The 24,840-nt window shown below is 41.5% G+C and overlaps 1 protein-coding gene and 1 long non-coding RNA gene across 5 annotated transcripts in view; one reads left to right on the forward strand and one right to left on the reverse strand.

Moving 5' to 3' along the window:
* Window positions 1–24,840, forward strand: part of MID1 (midline 1) — a 351,287-nt gene that overhangs the window by 242,368 nt on the left and 84,079 nt on the right. The gene's annotated exons all lie outside the window — the stretch shown is intronic.
* LOC127056760 (uncharacterized) lies at window positions 17,946–18,527 on the reverse strand. Its single transcript, XR_007775905.1, has 3 exons — window positions 18,373–18,527; window positions 18,217–18,320; window positions 17,946–18,164 (listed from the first exon to the last, which is right to left on the reverse strand). It is a non-coding gene; the product is annotated as an uncharacterized LOC127056760 (long non-coding RNA).

Genomic DNA, 24,840 nt, shown 5'->3' on the forward strand with positions numbered 1-24,840 from the left:
CCTTTGGTCTCCTAGCTTGAACTCCAAAGAAGACTAATTACTTAGGTCCTTTTCTGTAGAAAAGACAGAATTCTGACAAAACTTTGTCTAATTTGGTTTCCAAGTGACCAATAACAGTTAAAAGATATTGAATGCCCATAAGAGAATTGAAGAAGATTGGCCATACTGGGTCAGACCAATGGTCCATCTAGCCCAGTATCCTGTCTTCCTGGCCAATGCCAGGTGCCCTAGAGCGAATGAACAGAATAGATAATTATCAAGTGATTCATCCCCTGTTGCCATTCCCAGTTTCTGGCAAACAGAGGCTAGGGACACTTCAGAGCATGGTTTTATATCCCTGTCCATCCTGGCTAAAAGTCATTGGTGGATCTATTCTCCATGAACTTATCCAGTTCTTTTTTGAATCCTGTTATAGTCTTGGCCTTCAAAAATCCTCTGGCAAAGAGTTCCACAGGTTGACTGCATTGTGTGAAGAAATACTTCCTTTTGTTTGTTTTAAACCTGCTGCCTATTAATTTCAATTGGTGACCCTTCGTTCTTGTATTATGAGAAGGAGTAAATAGCACTTCCTTATTTACTTTCTCCACACCATTCATGATTTTGTAGACCTCTATCATATCCCCCCTTAGTTTTCTCTTTTCTCAGCTGTAATGTCCCAATCTTATTAATCTCTCCTCATATGGAAGCCGTTCCATATCTCTACCTATAAGTAGATCATTATGAGCAGCTCAGGCTGAATTTTTCAAATTTCAATTTTGCAACAAAAAGAAAGTGATGAATTTTTCATGAAAAATTGTCTTGTTTTTTGGCCAGTTCTAAGAGTATAAGAAATATAAGCTGGTTAGTGTAAACATGGAGCTCAAATGTTATATTTCTGTATCTTTGTATGCTAAGTCTAATTCTTAGAATCATGTTTCCAGTGTGAATATTCACTATTATGGATTCAGTTCAGAAATAGCTTTCTGTGAGTATTTTATGCCATGCTTCCTCAGATGAGTTCTCTGACACTTGGGTGCACAGATAGCATTGTTAGAGTATGTCAATAGATTCCTTTACTTTATGCCTACTATTCTTTGTTCCTTACGTTTAGTCCAGATGGTGAAAGCATTCCTCACCAACTGCTGACCTGAGCAATGCAGGCTGGCTTGGATGTAAAAGGACAAGAATGTGAGGGGGGAAGGGGGAATTGAACTTTTGATCAAAAACCACTAACATTTTAAAAAGACAGAAAAATGCTGTGATCACACTGTCATGAGTTTATGTTCAGTATTAACTTTGAAAGAACAACTTGTAAGAATTGTAAAAGTTTTTTTCTTCTGTGTAGAAAGGCTAAGTGTGATTACCTGCACTTCTTAACTTTTGCTGTTGTATTAAAACTGCTTAATATCTCTTACATCTTAAGTATGAGGCAAGAAAAAAATGGCCCGTTACATCCTTTTGTTGCTCACCATTGATCAGTAGCCATGAATTCCTTTTTTGGACATAATTATAAGAGATATAAGAGCTAGTATTTGGCCTAAAGATAAACTTTTTACCAGCATGAATCTATTGTAGCAACAAACTGAAGTCTTTTGAATTCAAACTGCCAGAAGGCAGAGAAAAGAGAGAAATGGGGAGGGTAGGATTTATAGGTCAGTCGTTGATTTTATTTAATTCATTTTTTGTGTAGCTTTAGGAATACAAATCTGTCTGAGATTTACAAAAACAAACTTAAATTTTTCTTTCATAGTTTAGTCAAATTACAGAGTGCTGGCAACCTTTGCAAAGAGTATTCACAAGCATCTTTTTGTGGACAAACAGCCTTGCCTCATACTGATGAATCTGGACTTTTACACTTAGGGTACGTCTATACTACCCTCCGGATTGGTGGGTAGTGTTTGATGTATCGGGGATCTATTTATCACATCTCGTCTAGATGCAAAAGATCGATCCCTGAATCGATGCCTGTACTCGACCTCAGCAGGAGGAGTAAGAGGAGTTGATGGGGGAGTTGCGGCGGTTGACTCTCTCCCATGAGGATGGCCAGGTAAATGTAGCCCAGACCATAGTATCTTAGGCTGTTTCAGCATTACTTCAGAGTGGAATGGCTCCTTCTGCCTTAACTCTATCACACATTAGTGTAGTGATTGCTTATTGTCTGACAAATCCCTATGATTTCTTTTTTAGTACTTATAAGCTTAATCTTAGATTTCTCTTTGTCATATACTCTGTGTTGCATCAGATAGAGAAACCTAGCCAGATTCTTTAAAGGCACATGGTAAAATTTTCAAAGGTACCCAAGTCACTTAGGTTGCAATCCACAAAGCAATTGAGAGGCCTAACTTCCAGATTTAGGTTTCTAAATCCCCATGTGTGGCATCACTGTGATCCATGAAACTCCTTCTTGACTGCTGCCTGGTCCCGTAGGTGCTTAAACTCACTCAGCATCTAACTTTCTGCTGTAAAAGTTCTGTAGGCACCTCAGTTTTAAACCCTGGGGCATGTGCACAGCTGCCTCCTCTTGATGGCTAGGCACCTATCTTCCTGCTTAAGCTCCAGAGAAATTCATGAACAAGGAAGCTAGGTGCTTGTCTGCCTCAGTCACACATGGGATCCAATCCAGTAGGTGGCCGCTGAGAATGCCTACTGGATCCAGTCCCATTCAAAATCCTATTGGAGGAGGAAGTGGTGCCCACCTTATAATGTTTAGCCTAGTGTTTAGAGCACTTACCTGGGATGTGGGAAATTCAGGTTCAATTCTCACCCTCCTCTGCTAAAGGGAGAGACAGGATTGGAATGGAGCTGGGATGGGGTGTCTAATCACTGAACTATGGGATAGTCTCATATATAGCTGTCTCAGCCTCCGCTGTTGAATAAATTAAGAGCCACTGGGAGCAGGGGGACTGGATCCTGGGTTTCCCACATAGATGCCCTAACCACTGGACTACAGAGTCATTCTCTCACTCTGTCTGGCCCAATGACTGCTCCACTGTTGCTAAATACTTAAATAATCTTTGTGAGGGGGAATGATTCTATAGTCCAGTGGTTAAGGCACCCGCATGGGAGATGGGAGACCCCAGGTCCAGTCCCCCCCACACAGTGGAGCTTTAGCAGCAAGAGAGATTGAGTATCCCATGGCTCAGTGGTTAGAGCACCCTCCTGAGAGGTAAGTGCTTAATGCCAGATTTTGCCACCCTTATTCACTAGAAATAGAACCTTATTCTGTGAACAGGCTTTCAATAGGACTAATCGGAGTAAAATACTACTCAATGGCAGAGTGGCTAACTCTGGCCCTTACTAAACGGAATCTCCTGCAGAGGAGAGCTTCCAAGGAATGCCTTATTTTTTCATTTGCATTCTCCAAGAGAGTCCTATCTTTTAGGTAGACTTCTTTAAGAGAGATTCAGCAAGTTAAGACAACACTGAATTTGTTGGCATGGCAAGCCTGCAGTTTGGCCAGAGATGTAGTCTGACTAACTTGTATAGTAACAATAGTTCTCTGATACTGAGATTTGGGAGGGATGACTAGAAGCAAGTGTTTCAGCCTAATATATAAGAGAATGGCAAACGAAAAAGCCATTGACCAGGACAGCCATTACATGAGACAAGTTGTCAAAGCCTGGAATCATCCTGGCCCAGTGGAGGCTGTTGTCAATTGTATCTGGGGTAATTTGCATGAGGTCTTTAGCTCTGTTCTCTTTTGAGTATTGTTCACGCCTTAAGGCACTGCAGGTCAGATGATTAGTTAGAGGGAAAGCTAATGGGTCAGGATTCCAACAAGAGGCATTTAAATAGGTTTTTGGGAGCTTTGCAAATCCCAAGGTTGATTTTCTGTTCCCAGATGTCCTGGGATTTAAAGAGATGTTCATATTCCCCTCCCCTCCTGTAAGCTATTTAGTGAAATGAGCAGTTAAAAAAATTGACACTTAAATTGTTCTTCTGAGGTGATCTCCAGAGTTACCACCCCTTTAGGAACCTACCACACTTATGAGCTCTGAATACATCATAATTTAAAAATAAATAACTGCGCTGAATGGAGGAAGGAAAAGAGTTCACATCTCTCTCAGCTATTGTTTCAGGTAGACTCCTACATGGGACTGCTGTGGAGCCTGGTAGTGGGATTGAGATCCTGCAGGACCTGCTACCAGAACAGTGAGAGCAGGTGGGAGTGGGATTAAAGAATAGGCTGGCACACTGCTCTAGTTTGAGGCTGTTTGTCAGCAGACTCAGACAACAGAGCATTAGTTACATCAGTTCATATTTGGAAGGTTTTGTTCACAACCCTAAGTGTAGATTCTGATTAAACTGATAGCGTATGCCTCCCTGTCCCACCGCTTGGAGACTCTCTACTGAATGCCTCTGCTAATACATTCAGTTCTCAAAATACTCTGAGGCTTCTGTTGTTTGTGAACCATAACAGAATGAAACTTGAATTGCTCTAAGGCTTTCTGTCAGAGCATGCCATGCAGCCTGATGTGTGACTAATTTGAAAGCCTCAAGGTTATGTGATGTATGAACTAAAAGTAGAGGGGACAAGTGGAGAGGTTGCAAAACCTCATGACAACAGATTTTTACATGTGAGAGAGAGGAGACAGACACTGTTGGAAGAAGGGGAATAAATAGAGATGGATAAAACTTGATAGGTTGAGTGGTGCCTGTATGAACTTCTTTGTCCCATGAAAAGACTGAACTTTACACCACCTTGTTTCTTTCAAGTTTTTCAATAGATCCTGGATCTAGCTCGGCCACAAATACCAGAAGAGAAACTTCTTGCAGTTTTTCTGCACTTCTGCTTCCAATTGTGGCTGAAACCAAGAAGCGTGAGGCCTATTAAACTTGAATATGGGGAGCAGGGCTGGGAATAAATATTAGCCCAACTATTGTATACTTCAGATAAAGATTGCTTTCTGGTTTTGTTTAACTCATGATTGAAACTAGTTTACTGTAAAGATAGTGCTCTCCTCCCCCCAAAATTTGGAGTTCAAATAAAAAGGGAGCTGGATCCAAAATGTCCCTGGTATTGCACAGCTACTATTTAACCAAATATTTTAGAAACAGAATGTTCCAATTTTATTTGGGGGCAGAGGGGAATCTAGTTAGAATGAGCAAATCTTTTGGGAGTGGTTATTGTTTAAACCACTTTATCAATTTCCAATCATAATTAAAGTATTTAATAAAGAAAATAATCTTGCTTAATCTGATTGCATAAGTTAATACTTTGAGCAATACAACGTGCTAGCTGATAATTCATCTTTGCAAAGGGAGATTTTTTTAATGAAAGTTAATAGGTTCCACTAAGGGCTTGTCTACACTACTGCATGGGGTCGATCTAAGATACGCAACTTCAGCTACGTTAATAGCGTAGCTGAAGTCAACGTACTTAGATCTACTTACTATAGTGTCTTGATTGCGATAAGTCAACAGCTGACGCTCTCCCGTCGACTCCACTTGCGCTCCTTGTTCTGGTGGAGTACCAGAGTCAACGGGAGAGCACTCAGCGGTCAATTTATCTATATACTAGATGCGATAAATCGACCCCCGCTGGATCAGTCGCTGCCCGCTGATCCGGCAGGTAGTGTAGACAGACCCTAAATTAAGACATTTCAGTTTGTTTGTCACTTTGTCCGTTGATATGCTGAGATCTGTGCATCTATGCTTATACTTAAAATAGTAGGCTTTAGCTTTATATTGGTGCATGGATCTTACACATCTCCATTGCGTATGTTTATGAAGGTGTTTTCTGGGGTGAAGTGGGGTGGAGTTTGGAAAGGGTGATGGGCACATGAAACCAGTTGCAGCTCCCTAATCCTGGAGCTTCCCAGCCTTGGCACAAGTTAAAAGTTGCATTGGAGCAGCTCTGACGACTAGCATAGAATCCAGGTATACGTTGGGATTCCATCCGTGACCTCTTTCCACTCAGCTTCCCAAGAATTCAGTTTGACTCCAGACTTCGTCACTCATGTACCTTTATTTGTCATACGACAAGACTATGCTGAGCTGATCAGACTCAAATATGGGGTGTCTGTGGTGTGTGAATGCAGGGTATATCACATCTCCAAAGTTACAGAGAAACCCTCTGCCTCCATATACATTTACACATCTCGGTGCATTTACTGTACACTACATCACAGATTTTTTGATTGGCTTGGTTACTTTGCAGGAACCGATTGCTGAGCAGCATATTCTGTCCATGTATAGTTCATGTTTGACTACTCCTTGCCTCATCTCTACATTCCTAATTTATTTTGTCCACTGTTGTTCTTGTTCATAGTAAATGGTTCCCTGATGTTCTCCCTCTTATCTTAGCTGGCTCAGACATTCTGTCTTTTGAGCCTACTGATCTATTTACTTAGCTTATTTAGTACAAAACTATCAGTTTTCAACCTAAAGACCTGTTTATCTCCCTAATTCTCTCTTTCAGGAAATGAAGTCTCTCTCGTGTCAGGGCCAGACCTCAGCTACAGTGTAGCATAGCCTCCACCACACCCCCATCTCTGACCAGATTCTAATGCATCCCCTATACCAGGGTTCAAGGGATGGTGCAGGAGGCAGTGAAGTCACTATAATTAGCTTTCCATCAGCAAAAAGCTCCATTACACAGACAGAATTATCAACTGACGATCTCTGGATATATTAGGTCCACTTCACTCCAACAACTTACCAGAGAAGCTGGCATTTTAGTGCCAGTTCTCCTTTACAAAGAGAGAGAGAAATCTGATGAGTAATCAGTGGAAGAAAACTAGAGTAGAAAAAGTAGAAGTGGGGGTGTTGGGAGAAACCATTTCAAGGCCCCAATCCTGCACTATTGAAATCACTGGGAGTATAACAGTTTAAGGACCAGGAGGCCTGGGGCTAGCCAGCCCTGTCTATTCAGCACACCTGTGCAATAATTAACTGCATTTTAGGCAGAGTAGAATGGACTAATTAGGGTCAGGTGAAACACCTGGGCCTCATAAAATGGCTGAGAAGAGTTAGTTTGTAGAAGGAACCACATGGAGCAACCTGGGCTCCAGTGAAAGGCCCCAAAACAGGGTTTGGATGAGATGTTGAGATAATGAGGGGGCTCCAGAGAAGGAGCCTGGAAGTCTGGGCCAAAGAGAGAGAAAGAAACTTAAAGCTGGCCTGGAAGGGGCTGGCAACAGGGCCCCAGAGGGCAGGCTGAAGAGAAGCCTAGTGGATGTGTCACAGTTTCAGGGTAACTGCAACTGTATCTCCTCCCTCCCCCACCCCCAAGTTCCTCTCCAGGAGTTCCTAGTCAGGTCTCCAGAAATCACCGGTCTCTAGGTAGGGACCCTTCTCCCACTTCTTTCTGACAGGGAGTTTTAAGGCTGCACTGCTTTCAGTCTTACACTGTGATATCTCCGGCAAGCCAGTCTGCGTAACAGCCGGCACCTGTGCTTTGGTTTCTCCCTGCTGGCTATGAACAGTGTATTGCCAGTAGTTACCATGCAGCTCTTTTTAAGCAAGCACATTTATTCTTACGGTAAAACCATTTCAGATAAAACATAAACAAATAGATTAAAACACACTAAACATACCTGGAATCACCAGTCAGTCTTATGGAGCCCTAGGAGGCCAAAGTCTGTCCATCCTTTCTGCAAGGGTTAGATTCTGTCCATTTACTGGATTGGAAAAATGGCCCCGTGTCAGTTTAGTCTCCTCCTTTTATACCAAAAGCCCTTTCTGTGTCTCCCAGTCACTGGTTCAAGCTGGGTTTTCCAGAATTTGCACACTTCCTCTGTAGAGTTTAGTCTCAAATCACCATGACCCCCACCCCCAGGGTTTATATTTCCTGTAGGAGCTGTGCTAGCTCTCCCCCAAGGACTAGCAGACAATCCTATATAAACCATTCATAGAGTTAAGACAATATGGTCCCCAAAGATGCTGCATGCAGTTGCAATATCTGTCACAGGGTGAACAAACCTTTTGTTTGTGTAAAGTTTTGTTGCACTTGTGTTTGGACTTTTCTCACCCAGGTAGATGGACTGGACTAGATATGACTTAGCCAGAGGGCTAAATTGTGGAGCGAAGCAGAAAGTTACAAGGACAAAGGTGATCAATAGGTGGCACTAGAGGCAAGCACAGCTGTGACCAGGTGCCTGGATGGGCCACACTGAGAATGCCATGTTTAGGCAGACTGCAAGAAATAGAACAGACGATTCCCTCCACCCTGTCAAACGGGTGGTTCATTGTATAATTAAATTCACTAAGCCAGTAACAAAAGAGCTTCTGCAGCACCTCACTGGTTAAACAGAAGCCAAACACAGTCACCTTTAGACATTCCAGGCATTGGCTCCCATCCAGACAAACAGGCCTAATACAGTGAGAGGTTACTGAAAACTCATTTTGCCATACGTGAGGTTCTTACTGATCCCAAAGGGTCAGACACTTACCCCGGATTAATGTATATCTCAGATCTTACCGAAATATCACACTGTCAGCCAATCCTTAGTAAACTAACCAAAGATTTAACAATAAAAGAGTTCTAAATAGTTAATAGATCATATACATACAAATGACTGCAAAGTCCTTAGATCAGGTTTGTAACAGTGATGGAATAGGCTGCTGGCTTGCAAAAGTCTGGTGACTTCCAAAAGATTGGTAGGCCCCCAATCCATAGTTCAAGATGCTCCTTTTAGTTGTAAATCCACAGTCCAGAGAATCAGAACAGGAAAGAGGCAACATGGAGATGTCTCGTGAGACTTTTTATATCCGCTGTCATGTGCCTGAAATTTTACTGTCCCAAACAAAGCCCACAGCCCCTGTATATGGAAAGTGGCTTGTCCAAGATGGAGTCCAGGGTTACATGAGCATATTGCATGTCCTTACATGGTTTGCTGAATCACAGGGAGTGGCCATTGGCCCGTCGCTTGTCTGAGGCATCCTCAGGAACAGCTATCTGGATGGGATGAGTTTCTTCAATGGCTTGTTGTGAGGGCTGAGTGTCCTTGATGGGCCATCAAGACCTTTACATCAGGGCTAGACAGCTGGGGCGTGTCACCCAGGAATACAACACAGGTTTAAGATACAAATACATATCTAATATTCATAACTTCAGATGCAAAGATGATCCATACATATAAACAGGATAATAATGCTTAGCAAATCATCACTTTTCCATTCAAACCTTACTTGACATACTTTATACATGATTTGTTGGAATTGTATAACAGTGATACAACAATTGCAATTGTATAACATTGATACAAATGGTTATCTGTCTTATACACAGCATCACAACACCTGCAGCACCAAGTCCTGACACCTGACAGAGTCTGCCAAGGCAGTCTGTGGAACTGCTGACAAAGTTTTGCCATTAACTTCAATGGGAGCAGGAACAAGCTGTGACAGATGTGGCAATAACAATGAGGAGTCCAGTGGCACCCTAAAGTCTAACAAATTTATTTGAGCATAAGCTTTTGTGTGTAAAAAACCCACTTCTTCAGCTGCCCAGTTCTTCAGATGTGGCAATGTCCTGAAATATCTCTGAGAGATCTCACTGTATTAAGTTTATGTATCATTGTGGGCAAGGGATTGTATGTGATTTAATGGGAGTGAGTGACTCAGCCTTCCAGGAACTGAGACCAGTGTGTGGTGAATAGGCAAATTAACTCAGGTAGTAACATCTCCAAAGATCATCTCCATCTCCATCTCCTCGCTACCTAGAAAGGCTTGCCTATACTGGTTCAAACTGGATTTATCAGAGATTAAAAGTCAAAGAAAGGAATTTTGGATGAGTAGCTTAAGTTCAAACTGACTCAGGGCCTTCTTTCTGATCCAGCAAAGTCAGGACCCTTGGCCTAAGGGGTGGGATCAGAATCCTCTGGGAAGGGTTAGAAGGACTGACGTCTGCCTGAGCTTGGAGTTGGGGTGACCTCTGAAAAACTTTTTTGCATGCATTGAGGTTCTTTTATTGTTTTTTTTAAATATGTTTTCTCTGTAAGTCTTTAGCTTTAAGGATTAATATGCTTGCTTAGAAAGAGCCGTGTGGTAATCTATGTCGGTGGACAATTATGCTGTTATAGCCTCTAGAGAAAAAGCAAAGCACAGACACTGGCCTGTTTAGCCCATCTGGCTTGATGGGAATAACACAGTGCAGATAGGGAAATGTGCAGTCTGAAAAAACCCTATTCAGTACAGGAAGGAAAGAGAGATGCATTTCTGCCCAGGAGAGGTGATGGCTGAGGAGCCAGTAGCCTAAAAGTGGGTGCCCTTGGTGGACCATGGAAGGAGAATACAAGTGCAGTTGCCCTGAATTGTGACTCAAGTTTGTTAGTCCCACATCTTATAACAAATAGTATTGCTGTCATTATAAAATAGTGCTTTGTATTTGTTATATTTTTTCCACATCAAAATGCTCAAATGCTTGAAAGTCATTCCCCAGACTAGCATTTAGTCCCTGGAATCCAGGGAGATTACCGATGAACCCAGGAAGCTGAGTAACACATACTGCCTCCTCAGCCACCCTAGAACCTGCATGGCACATACCAAAAGCTCAGGTTCTTTGGGAAGAGATGAGCTTTTCCTGCAGGCTGGCTTAGGGTCTCAGGATGGGAGGCGCGGCATGGCTCGGGGCTCCTTTGGCCATGGAGGTGGGGAACAGGTGAGGCTTAGGGCTTCTCTGGGGGGCCTCGTGCAGAAGGGGTGGGGCTGGTGGGACTAGCCTCTCCGAAGGAGGGCTCCACCTGCTGCCCATGAACACGCATCCTCTCTCTTATGTAGTCAGCTCAGATTGAGCTGAGCTGCTCCCTCTTATACTGTGGTTACAGTCAGAGCGTGGCCAGCATGAGGGGGCGTGGCTTCCTCAGCCCACAGTATGGGGTTAACCTCTTCCTGTCCACTGTGGAACAGATGACAGCTGGGTTGCAGTATCCTCCATTCTATGCTGGGCTTTTGATTATAACTGGAGGCATCCAGCTTCAGTTACCTGTACTTCCCCTTTCCTTATTTCTATGTATCTACTAATTCTGATATAAGCTCAGGAACATGATAAAAAAGGTCTAACACTCAATGAAATGCAAACAGCAGCAAAGAAATGTTGCACTACAACAGCACAGGCACAAACATTACAGTTAATAGATGCCAGTGGCTTTAAGAGCTTCAACCTTTAGTGTGCCGCACTAATATAGAACATGGCCATTCTTCTAGCAGTGCTTGTGATTTTGCTATAAGAATCCCCTGAATACTTCTGCAAAGAGTCCCCTGATTGTGTGGTAAATTCTAGTGATTTGGCATGCTATCAGGATTAAAATATCTTTTCCCCAATCTTTATTCTTTATCAAATAGAACTCTATGAGCCAGACAAAGCTCCATAGATCCATGTATGGAGGGAATCCTAAGCAAACACTCACATTACATGAAAAATATGTGTTTATATAATGTGAAAAATAACATGAGATTAAAGAAAAATTTGGTGTCCCTGACACCTTTTAACCAATTTCTAACACTGCTACAGCACGTCAAGTTTGCAAAGCACTTTACACACAGTAATCCTTTCAACAGCCCTGAGGAGTCTGTGACTGTAAGCATCATTATCTCCACTTTACAAATGGAGACACTGAGACAAGGAAATATGCAATTTTTTTTTCCCCAAGGCCACACTAAGCCAGTGCCAGACCTGGGATTAGAAGTCAGGAACTAATTTTATTAAGGATGCTAACATTTTGTTGCTTGAAACTAGGACAAGGTCTGATAGGTATTGTGCTATGTAAACATTACACACTCAGATGCTGGCAGACAACCAGTCCATTATAGAAAAGGCACAGGCTACAGAAACCAACCAGTGGGATTTCTGATGGGTGACCAAAAAAAATCACCCTAGAAAGCTAGAGCTCCTGCTCCCAAATAGTATATGTGAGTTGTCATTGTTCTTCAAGACCTAATATCTCACCCTTTTGTGTGCTGAAGTTTTTAGGGTATAAGTCCTTCCTTTGTTGTTCATACAGACTTAAGCAAAGGTATTTTTCATTTACATAAGTTATGCATTTGTAGAGAGAGAGCAAAGTAAGTATTTTGGCATTTTCATCTGTTTTTGCAGGTTTCAAAGGAAAAACGTATGAAAGCTCAACAAAAAAATTGTGGGAAGAATAGATCCCTACATTATTTATGCCTATAGATCTATACATAACCCATTTATTAAAGCTTATGATTCAAGTGTGTATGGAAAAAAGCCATAGATCATTGCATTTTTCAACCACCATTATATATATTTCCTCTCTTAATACACAAAGGCCAAGATTTCAGAAATAAGAGCCTAAAATGAAGCTGAACACTTTTTGTAACACTTTTTCCTTTATTTAGATACCTAAATATGAATTTAGGAGCCTCACTTTAAACTTCTATTACTAAACATCATGGCCAGAATGTTGTTATACATATGTGCATGCACATTTGATTGGATTTACTTCATCTCCGTTGATAGGTACAAATTTTCATTTAATTTACAGCACACAACTGAAGTACTCTACAGATTTACACGTCATGTAAGCAAAATCAGAATCTGTCCTACTATGTACATTATTGTAGTACAGGGGTAGGCAACCTATGGCACGCGTGCCGAAGGCGGCACCTGAGCTGATTTTCAGTGGCACTCGCATTGCCGGGGTCCTGGCCACTGGTCCAGGGGGGCTCTGCATTTTAATTTAATTTTAAATAAAGCTTCTTAAACATTTATAAAACCTTATTTACTTTACATACAACAATAATTTAGTTATATATTATAGATTTATAGAAAGAAACCTTCTAAAAATGTTAAAATGTATTACTGGCACGCAAAACCTTAAATCAGAGTGAATAAATGAAGACTTGGCACACAACTTCTGAAAGGCTGCTACCTCTGTTGTAGTAACTCTTGCACAAACTTGAGCACATCCTTACTAATGATGGAAGGACTCTGCTTCAATTTCCTATGGGTGCTTATTCAAGCTAACATAAAGATACACTGCTATTGTTTGTTCTACTCACAGGCATTGTTATCAATGAATTAAAATTACAAAAAAGGTAAAATGGAGGATACTTGTATATTATCGCTTTTCATATTCTGTTAAGCTTCATAATGAATGTACACACTAATAAAGTAGAACAATGCTGGACAATTCACTTAACATGTACAGGAACAGAGAAATAAGAAATAGCACTATTGCTTCATCCTAAAATAAAATGGCCAGATCCTGAGATCCTTACTCAAGGAAAATTTCCACTAAAGTTAGTGGCCGTTTTGTTTGAGAAAAAGCAAAGAATATTAGGATTTGGTAAATGATTACTAATCTTATACCTTTAGAAAAATGTAATAGTTTCTCAGTCCCTCTCTTAGCTTTATTCACTTGTAAAAAAAACTTTGGAACAAGAACTGCCGTATTAAAGCCTTCTGTGATTTGCATTCACAGAAAGACTGAATTCCCTACAGGAAATGATAATGATAGTAACTTAATTCTTTCTCTACTGACTAATTTTTTTTATTCTTTACATATAATCCACTCTCAACTTTCCTGTGTATTTTGAAGTATTGACTATTTTAACTCATTAATTGTCCATTACTATGTGGAAGTGTACAAACAACGTTCTGTGAATTATATAGGACCTGATTTAATACCCACTAAAGTCAGTTGGAAGGCTCCAATTGATGTAAATGCTCAAATTGGACTAGTCCCATAGGGTGTTCAAGATGGTGTGGTATAAAGGGTTTGACTGGTAATTACTTGGGATGTTGCCTGGCTCCTGACTGGAGAAGCCACAAGTGAGTTATGCTGATAACCTCAAATGTGCGAATCCATAAAGAAAAACTACAGGAAAAGATGGTATGTTATTAAATCAATCACTCAGGGTTGTTGTGCAACCTTAATTCAGCCCTCCTTATATATGTAATTTGATATGAGGGAGCTTTTTGAAGGTGCAGATGGCAATTGGGCACCTAAATCTCAGAATCAGGCTCCACTGGTATTCATAGAGCCCCAATGTAGCTGCCGTTGAACCCTGTAGGCACCTAAACTCACTTAGCACCTAAATTTTCACTGTAAAAGTTCCCCCTGGTGCCTGTATCTCTACCTCTGGGCATACACAGCAGCCTCACTCTAGGCACCCAGACACCTGAGCACCAGAGCTCTGTGTGAGCCCAGGGAAGATAGGCGTCTCTCTGTCGATGTTGCCTGCAGGGCCTGATCCAATAAGCATGCTTGGAGCTTGCCTACAAGACTGAGACCCCACAAGTAAGCTCACATAAAACAGATGGGTGGGGAAGAGGACTTCCCCTTACAACTTTTGGCCTAGTGGTTAGACAACTCACCTGCAATATGGAAGACCTGCGGTTCAAGTCACCCCACCCTCCTCTGCCTGAGGGGAAGAATAAATTTGAACAGGGATCTGCTACCTCTTAGGTAAGGGTCCTAGATGCTGAGATGTGGGATATTCTGATGTGGCTCCCCCACTCTCTTCTCTTGAAACTATTCCACTGTGAATAATGAAAGCATCATTAGGCCAGAGAGAGCAAATATGAGACTTCTCTCCTGGGAGGTGAGACCCCCAGGATCCAGTCCCCCTGTTCCAATAACTTTTTAAATTATTTGTCCACAGAATTCTGTTTTTTTTCCCACATAATACCTCTCTCATTCTGTGTCCAGTACACCCTGAGTGCTTGGCTTTGCAATCTTAGCAGCGTTCTTTTAGCATTGCTTGTTTTGTATGAGGAAATGTCCATATTCTCTTACACATGTACCTTGCCTCCCATATGTTTCTCTATGTTGGATTTAAGTTCTTCAGGACATAGGTTTTCATAAAACTCCAAGGACACTTTTGGATCTATATAAATAATGAAAGGCCGAGTCATTAGATTAGTAACTTATATGCAGAATCCCAGTGAGGTTAGTGGAACTCTTTGTGTTACAATATCTATGTGAATAATTGCTTGCAGGGTTGGGCTCTTATAACATCTGGTGAGGGATGTGCATGTGCATACTTTTTTTTTAAACTCAGGAATGTTCAGCTCAAATGCAGCATCTAATTTTCAGCACAGTTCTGCTCTACTTAATTATCCATTTAGATTGACTGAGGCATAAGGAGGTCAGCTGACTAGTACAGAGTTCCAGGAATCTCTTGATTTAATTCTGCCAGCAACCAGACTGTACAACCTTTTTATCTTCTGTTGAACTGATTTACACATTATGTAGGTCCACAGCTTTGTACTGTCAGATGATTAATGTTCACAAATACTTCTTAGATAGGCACATAAGCTGTTTTCCTAGTATTATTTTATATTCTATTTGCATAATGCAGAACCTTTCCAAAGTACAATTAATTTAAGATATGATGTAAAAAAGAAAAGGCTCTGTTTTCAAATTAGTTAAGCTCTATATTATACTTTTGATAGACTGTATATTAAATATACCCAATTTAGAATATAATTGGCATATAATACCCAATTAGAATTACTTGTACCCACTATTGTCCTGATTATGAATAATCCTGTATAATGTTGCCTATAGTTCTTACGTAAGCAGATTTATGTCTATCAAGTACTCCACTAAGTTGGGTCATTCCAGCTGTAGAGAGGGATATATAGTAACTGCTTCATGTAACTCTATCCAGTTTATAGACAAAACAAGTCAAATTCATCCTCAGTCTGATTCAGGTGATGTCACCAGAAATAAATTTGGCCAAACAGATATTGCAATTTAAAATGGAGTTTAGGGGTCATATTCTACCTCTTTTCTATGTCTGCCACTCACATTGGATGTCTATAAGTTTAACATAATGTTGTCTGTGACTTGAAGGAAGATAGTCACCCCGACTATTCACACCTAACCAAGCTTCAGATGTTCAAACAATTTAAGGACTATTATCTTACTTATTTTATGTTTTCAGGTAGCTCTCCACTCCTTGACTCCAGCTGAAATCAAAAGATGCATGTCAGTCTCAGGAGAACCTGTGCCCATGAGATTTCCAGCCCAATCTTTATCCAAATCATATCTTCTAACCTTCTGATGTGACCACCTGTGCCAGGATACTAGTGTATTCATTAGAGAATTATCCACCAGGATCAAGGATATACTTCTAAGGGCCCCATCCTCTGTTCCATGCATCTCTTGAGGTTTGTTGTTGAAATGACAAAGCCTTGCTGCTATTAGCGTATTTAGAGTTTTTGATTTGTAGATAAGTACTCTGGCCCAAACCATGAGGTCCTTAATCAGTATTTACTTGGTCCTTACTAAATAAACACAAAGGACTGACGTTGAGCATAATGTGAAGTTGCACTGCCAAAGGGAGCCATGTATTCTGAACTCCCTGAAATACTGGATGGTGCACTCAGTGCATCAGTTATTAGGTGCTTCTCTACATTGGTATAGCTCCTATGAATAAGGACAGTTGGTATGGCACCATGACCCTTTTCTTGGCCCTCTGGGGTGGGTTGTAACCCCAGACCCATCCTCTCAGAAGCACAAAGGCTTGATTATCCCAGGTGTTGAGGTGAAAGCTATTTCTTCTTTCTCCCTTCCCTGTAACCATTCAAGAGCTAACGATAGTCTAGCTCAAAGCAACCCATAAAGTTCGTTGTTTTAACCCATAAAGTGGGCATTTCAGAGTACATAAATTACTTTGAGCAATGGCACAGGGGAGCATGATATAAATGTAATAGTAATGATGCACAGTAAAAGGCAAATACAGGCCACACTAATTTATGATGGCTCGAGAGTGGAGCAGTCTGAAGACTTTGTGCATCAGCCAAGTCCAAACCGTGTAACCTCTGATGGAATGAAAGGTCTTCATGCACAAACTGGTAAAGAACAGTAAGTGTTATGACGCAGTCCTGTAAAAATTGTAATCACATGAGAATTCCTGTTGTCTTCAATGGTGCTTCTTACAAGAGTAAGGGCTACTCATGTGAATAAGGGATTACAAGTTAAAGCCCTTAGTTACCATTTCAAAACACTTCACAGAATTGTTAAATAATACATTCCAGGAATGCAGCCAACCACCCGTTCTTTTACCATTCCACCAGAAACAACAAACTGAAAGCATCCCTTTCCTTTAGGCATTTCTTCCACTTCCATATTGAATCCATACAGGCACGTGAGGGAGCAGAGTGTAGCCTTTGGTTTTACTTATTTACATTGTGTTGCATGATGCAATGCAGACTAACTTGAAAATAATTACTAAAAAATACATAGCTGCAAACTTTAGAGAAGTGTTCTTGTGTTTTATCCTCAGAATTCCTTGTCACCCTGGGTAACAAAGTCTCTGAGTCCTGGACAATTCTCTGGACCAAGATCCATTTAAAGCATTAGAGTTAGCACTCAATATCTTTTATTAGCAACCATTACAGAGATCAGGTGTAATTTGCTCTTGAAAACATGCATTACCTAAAAGGCAGTCAGCTGCATTCTGACAATAGCACTAGCATAATTTGCACTAATGAAGCTTCCAAGTGGCCATCAAGGGTACAAGCAGAGCTCATTGAGATAATCCAGTCTTTGTGTGTTAAAAACACAGCTAAGTGTAGCATGCATTGCATCTGAAAAGAAAATCTCCAAGTCAGTGAAAATGAAAGAAGACATTTCTGGTCACTACTACTATCTGGGAATTTTGGAGATTGAAAAATAATGTTAGTGTCAGTGGATGAGCACAGCGTTGGGTATAGCCATAGCCACAAAGCATCATCTCAGTTTTAGCCAGACTGATCTTTGAAATGCCATCTTTTATCAAAGTCCCCACAAGGAACTGGCAGAGTGGGGGGACAGCTTTGTCTAGGCTCATGAAGAAGAAACCCAGAGCAGAGTATAATCAGCATATTGATGACATAGCAGTGTTTCACGCATTACCTCACGCTTATGTAGTGCCTTCCATCTAGAGTACTGGAAGCACTTTAGAAACATTTGTTGCTTCATCACAGAACCCGGTGAGATATGTATATTATTAAACTAATTTTAAAGATAGGAAAACTGAAACAAAGAGTGTTGGACCAAATTCACAAACTAAGGGTATGTCTACATCTACAATTTTGCAGCGCTGGTTGTTACAGCTGTATTAGTACAGCTGTATAGGGCCAGCGCTGCAGAGTGGCCACACTTACAGCAACCAGCGCTGCAAGTGGTGTTAGATGTGGCCACGCTGCAGCGCTGTTGCACACCGCGGGGAAGGAGACCTGCTTGGAGGGGGGGTCGGGGAACGCCAGAGCACACCGCGGGGCTGGATACCTGCTTGGAGGGGGGGTCGGGGAACGCCAGAGCAAACCGCGGGGAAGGAGACCTGCTTGGAGGGGGGGTCGGGGAACGCCAGAGCACACCGCGGGGAAGGAGACCTGCTTGGAGGGGGGGTCGGGGAACGCCAGAGCACACCGCGGGGAAGGAGACCTGCTTGGATGGGGGGTCGGGGAACGCCAGAGCACACCACGGGGAAGGAGACCTGCTTGGAGGGGGGGTCGGGGAACGCCAGAGCACACTGCGGGGAAGGAGACCTGCTTGGAGGGGGGGTCGGGGAACGCCAGAGCACACCGCGGGGCTGGATACCTGCTTGGAGGGGGGGTCGGGGGACGCCAGAGCACACCGCGGGGAAGGAGACCTGCTTGGAAGGCAGTGGAGTTTGCTTGACTACCGGAGAGGCTTCCTCAGGTATGCTGGGATACCTGCTTATTCCACGGAGGTCAACAAAAACGCTGGTGAGTGTCTACACCTGATGACCAGCGCTGGTGATCCAGCGCGGGATCCTCTACACCCGAGGCACGACCTGGTGTACGGCCAGCGCTGCAAACAGGGAGTTGCAGCGCTGGTAATGCCCTGCAGGTGTGTACACATCCTAAGTTGCAGCGCTGTAACCCCCTCACCAGCGCTGCAACTTTGTAGTGTAGACAAGGCCTAAGTCATTTGTCAGGACTGGAGGTAGAACTTGACACTAAACTTGGAGGAGTGGTAGATACATTGGAGGATAGGGATAGGATACAGAGGGACCTAGACAAATTAGAGGACTGGACCAAAAGAAATCTGATGAGGTTCAACAAGGACAAGTGCAGAGTCCTGCACTTAGGACGGAAGAATCCCATTCACTGTTACAGACTAGGGACCGAATGGCTAGGAAGCAGTTCTGCAGAAAAGGATCTAGGGATTACAGTGGACGAGAAGCTGGATATGAGTCAACAGTGTGCCCTTATTGTCAAGAAGGCTAACGGCATTTTCAGCTGTATAAGTAGGGGCATTGCCAGCAGATCGAGGGACGTGATCTTTCTCCACTATTCGACATTGGTGAGGCCTCATCCGGAGTACTGTGTCCAGTTTTGGGCCCCACACTACAAGAAGGACGTGGAAAAATTGGAAAGAGTCCAGCGGAGGGCAACAAAAATGATTAGGTGTTTGGAGCACATGACTTATGAAGAGAGGCTGAGGGAACTGGGATTGTTTAGTCTGCAGAAGAGAAGAATGAGGGGAGATTTGATAGCTGCTTTCAACTACCTGAAAGGGAGTTCCAAAGAGGATGTATCTAGACTGTTCTCAGTGGTAACTGGTAACAGAACAAGGAGTAATGGTATAAAGTTGCAGTGGGGGAGGTTTAGGTTGGATATTAGGAAAAACTTTTTCACTGGGAGAGTGGTGAAGCACTGGAATGGGTTACCTAGGGAGGTGGTGGAATCTCCTTCCTTAGAGGTTTTTAAGGTCAGGCTTGAGAAAGCCCTGGCTGGGATGATTTAGTTGGGAATTGGTCCTGCTTTGAGCAGGGGGTTGGTCTAGATGACCTCCTGAGGTCCCTTCTGTCATAGTATAATTCCCAAATCTGAAGCTTAGCATCCAAAATATGGGTACTAGCATGAATTCCCCTAAGCTTAATTACCAGCTTAGATCCTGTAGTGCTGCCACCAATCAGGACTTAGAGTAGAGCATCTGATAGACTCTGGTCTCCCCCAAAACCTTCCCTGGGGACCCCAAGACCCAAATTCCTTGAGTCTCACAACAAAGGGGAATAAACCATTTCCCTTCCCCCTCCTTTCTTCCTCCCAGCTCTTTCCCGCCCTGGGTACACTAGGAGATCACCGTGATTCAACTCCTTGAATCACCACACAGAGAGGAATGATACCTTCCCCCAGAGGCAATCCAGATTCAAGTTCTGTGAATCTAAAACAAAGGGATTCCCCCTTCTCCCCTCCCTCTCTGTTAAGTACAGACTCAATTCCCTTGAGCCTCAACAAGGGGAAAAAATCAGACAGGTCTTAAAAGCAAAACTTTTAATAAAAAGAAAGAAAAAAGTAAAAGGTCTATCTCTGCAATTTAGATGGTAAAAAGTTACAGGGTCTGTCAGCTTATAGAAACTAAAAAGAAGTCTCCCCCCAGCAAATACAATTTAAAATACTTCCAGCAAACTACACAATTGCAAATAAAGGAAAAGAAATAAAAAGACTATACCGCCTTTTTACTCACAAAATGGGAATAGAACATTAGAGAGCCTGTAGGTACGTGTGGTCACTCTCAGAATCCAGAGAGAACAAAGCAAAACCCAAAAAAACACGCAAAGGCTTCCCTCCACTGAGATTTGAAAGTATCTTGTCTCCTGATTGGTCCTCTGGTCAGGTGTTGCAGGTCACTGTTTGTTAACCCTTTACAGGTGAAAGAGACATTAACCCTTAGCTATCTGTTTATGACACCTTCCAACCCTGATGTTCTATGATTCTAATCCAGAATTCTTGATGCCCAAACTCATACTCCAGGCACTAGACAATGCTGTCTCCTTTGATTAAATAAATTACAATGATCAGTTCAAACATTAGCTTGCCAGATTCAATCCTGTTGTAACCCTGTTCCAGTGAGTGGAGCTGCAGCAATTAAATCAGGGTTGAGTTTGGTGCAGTATTTATTCATTTTCATTTTACTTTTGTGGCTTCTTTGTTGATATTTAGCACCTAACTGCCCGTGGATAATAGAAAGACATTTGTTAAAATACCACTGTAACCATGGCTAATTATGAGAAGATAACTGACACACATGGGGCTCAAATTAGAGTTGAGCAAATAACTGATTTTTTGGTTAGGAGGACAAATTGGAAAAACCAGAACAAAATAAGTCAGTTTGGATCAAACCAAAATGGAGATTTTTCAGGCTCTCGCTTTACAGTGAGACACCTAGAAAAACTAAACATGGTATTTCCTGTTGGTTCTAGAAGTCCCTTGGTGGGTCTTGGTCCCTGAGCTGCAAACCTGGCAAGCATCAGGGTCTGCAGCAGCCTGCCAGGAATCCAGGCAAAGTTCCAGGGGAACCTCATTTTATATTTGCTGAAAGTTTGTAGAACCCAGAAGTTTTGGGAGAAACAGGTTGAACTCCACAAATCAGCATTTTCTAACAAAACATTGTTTTGCTGGAAAATTTCTGACAAGCTCTAGTTCAAATTTTGTAGGGTTATCCTAAAAGTGTGAAAAATATTATTTGTGCTCTGTTGACAATAGCTAAAGCAGTTTGAAAATTCACAATAATGGAACAATATAGCACAACTTTTCAATGTGGGGCTTTAGTATAGGGCAGGGGCAGATCAGATAACAGGTAATATTTGATCAAGAGCCAAATGTATTAATGATGTCATCATTCCTATGTTCATTTTTTTTCATACGGAGCATGAGATAAATATTGACATTGTCATTACTTATTTTACCAGGGGAATTCATTATTAAATTACTTGTCTAGTTACAACAAAAATAAAGCTTCACTGAAGAAAATCGTGTACTTTTCCAAAAGTCTTTACTTTAAATAGTCAATAAATCATCTTGTATTTCATTATCTGGTATCTAATGTCTTATTCCATTCTTCAGTCTGCAACAGAAAGCTCTTTAAATTTAACTATAATATAATACATTGTCATTTTCAAGACTGCAATTCACTTGAACAATTCTTGCTCATGTAAGAACTGGTATCTGAGTCTCATGTAGTTTATTCACATTCTTAGGATCCAAAGATTCAATTATAGTCTGTGTAAAGGTTATAGAACAAAAAGGATTTGATTTTTTTTCACACTTGAGGATATTCCAAAGTGCTGTACAAAGCAAGGAGTTAGCTCAGAGGTGAACAAAATACGTTTTTGCTGTAGATATTACTATAAAGATCAGGAGAGTCACAGAATGCTGGTATCAGGTACATTTGCTCTCTTGACACCTATCTCTTTGGAAATAATAAAGCAGGGATAAGAAGAACAGTAGAGAGTAGGGCCTGCTTATCATCATCATACAGATGTTTGGAAAAAAATTGGTATAAGTTTCTTTTAAGTAAAAATGTGACAGTTTTAATTCAAGATGGCTTCAAACTGAACACTGGATCCAAACTTCATCTGAGAGGACATTCAGATTCATTTCTGAATATGGACTCAGACTTGTGGCTCTGACTAACTTTTAGCTGTGGTAAAGGAGGGTGAAACAAAGAAAGATTTTCTTGAAGTTTTTCTATGTAATTTCAAATTGTGTAATGGAATTTCTGCTCTTTAAAATAAGAGACTTGCAGCTTTAGATCTAAGATCACATTCCCCTGATTTTGCAGAATGTTTCCATCTGCTGCATACAGCTCAAACTCCTCACCTGCAAAGTCTTACATAATCATGCTCAAATCATTGCTCTCATTTACCACCTTCTCAGAACACCTTCTGCTAGCTGTGCTTTTCCTTGTACTTACTCCTTTCTTAGTCTCTTTTCTCCCACTCTTGCTTTCATGCTTTCTATCATGTTGGCTCCCATGCCTGGAACAGTCTCCCTGTCCCCATCTGTCTAGCACTCCCTTTACATGCCCCTCAGCTGTGACCAATTAGGACCTCCAAAGGGAAGTTGAGGGGAACAAGGGCTGCATGAAAGAAAAGAAAAGCCCTTATTGCATGGGAGAAAGTTTAGTATCTAAAACAGTGGTTCTCAACCAGGAGTCCAGGGCCCCCAGTGGGCCGCGACCAGGTTTCAAGGGGCGTGCCAAGCAGGACCAGTGTTAGACTTGCTGGGGCCCAGGGCAGAAAGCCGAAGCTGCACCACATGGTAAAGAAGCCCTGGGGGGCCATGAGCCCTCCTGCCTGGGGCTGAAGTAGAAGCAACTTAGCTTGGCAGTGCCCCCTGTGGCATGGGTCCCCTGCCAATTGTCCTGCTTGCTACCCATTAACGCCACCCCTGGCTTTTATAGGCAGAAACCCAGTTCTCAGAAAAAGTTTGAGAACCCAATCTAGCATTTTCATTGATTGAATAGCACATGCAGAAATGATTATTCAACTGATCAGTAGTTTTCCATCCAGGCATTTTTGTGCATGAACTAGTGGGCATACTGTTTTCACATACAAAACACAACAGTTGCATAATCTGCCAGACACTGAGCCCCTCCTCAGATCATTAAGGATCCTCCTCTCCCATTTGAGGTGTTTAGAACCTCGCAGACTAGCTTCCACAATATCTGATTCTGTCACATGTAAAAATCACTTTATTAAACATCTAAAAATAGGGTATTGTCTATGTATACAAAATGGCTCCCAGTCATCTCTAACTCATGACTGGCAAAAACTGAGCTTGTGATGTTTCCTTCCAAGCCTTCTCCAATAACCCTGTTCTTTATTAGTGGTGACTATGATCCTCTCTGTCATGTTGACTCAGAACTATCTTTAACTCCTTTCTACTTATCCATCCAAATCCAGGCCTGCTTTTCTTCCTCCACAACAATTCAAACAACTAGTCATCTCTTTCTGTTCAGACAGCAAAATCGTTTGTCCATGTCCTAATCATCTCTCATCTCAGCCACTGTCATCTCCTCCTTCCGTATCTTGTTGAAAAACTATGCTACACTCTTATCTGTCTGATATTCTACTGTCAAAATTATTTTTTTCATCCATCGCTTCAACCATGTAATCCCTTCTTTGAGTCACTTTGCTGGACCCTTATTGTGTGGTTCACTAAATTCATACTTTCTGTGCTTCCTTTACCAGGCCATACGTCATACACCCGTGCCTACCTCTGAAACCTGGTCTTTGTTCAGGTTGCCCCCTCCCTCTCATCTGTGCACTGAAGCCAGCCTCAAGATCCTTTGACTCCATCACAAACATCTTGGTGCTTTCTTCCAGATTGTCCCTTTTTGCTGTAATTTCCTCACCAAATTTTGTTTGTTGGTTCATGATCAGTTTAGATGATAAACTTCCACAGCTAAGTGGTTCTGTGGTTTTATTTGTTTTACAAAGTGCCTGTCACATTTTCAGGAGCTCAAAAATATTATTAATAATAATAAAATTATATTTTGAATTTTTAAATATTTCAAATTCCATTTTGTTCTGTGTTTGTACGGCATCTAGAACATTGGGGTTCTGGTCCATGATTGAGGCTCCTAAGCACTGCCACAGTACAAAAAATAGAGCATTATTTTTCTCTTTAATTATTTCAAAATAGATGAATTTATTACAAATATTTTATGCTTTGCATACAGTGAGCTTGTATTAGTTTTTGTAATAGACTGTAATATAAGAGTAATATAAGAGCAGAAATAGAAATTTAGTGCAAGATCTGGATTTATAAACATTTGGTTTAGAAATGTTTAAATGTTTCTAACATATTTAGAAATCTCAGAATTATTGAGAGATATCAGTCATGATTTATATATTTAAACCGCTGTTTAAATAAAACATCGCTGACTCCAAGACAGCAAAATATTTTATTTATGCTAATATGCTCCAATGAATCCTATATCATTGTAATCCGATTAGTCACTGCTTTCTATGTACTGCCCAAAATCTTTCTCCACTTCTTAAAAAGAAGCAGCAGAAGTCTTGGAAGGAAAATATAACATTACATTTAAAAAAGCATAGTATGCAGTATTAACTTTCTTTAAACTCCACAAATAGAATAGCATTTTTGGATCAACTATCATGCAGGACAAGAGATACTGTTATTAATCG

Source organism: Gopherus flavomarginatus, chromosome 1 (genome assembly GCF_025201925.1).
Source record: "Gopherus flavomarginatus isolate rGopFla2 chromosome 1, rGopFla2.mat.asm, whole genome shotgun sequence".
Taxonomy (NCBI): domain Eukaryota; kingdom Metazoa; phylum Chordata; order Testudines; family Testudinidae; genus Gopherus; species Gopherus flavomarginatus.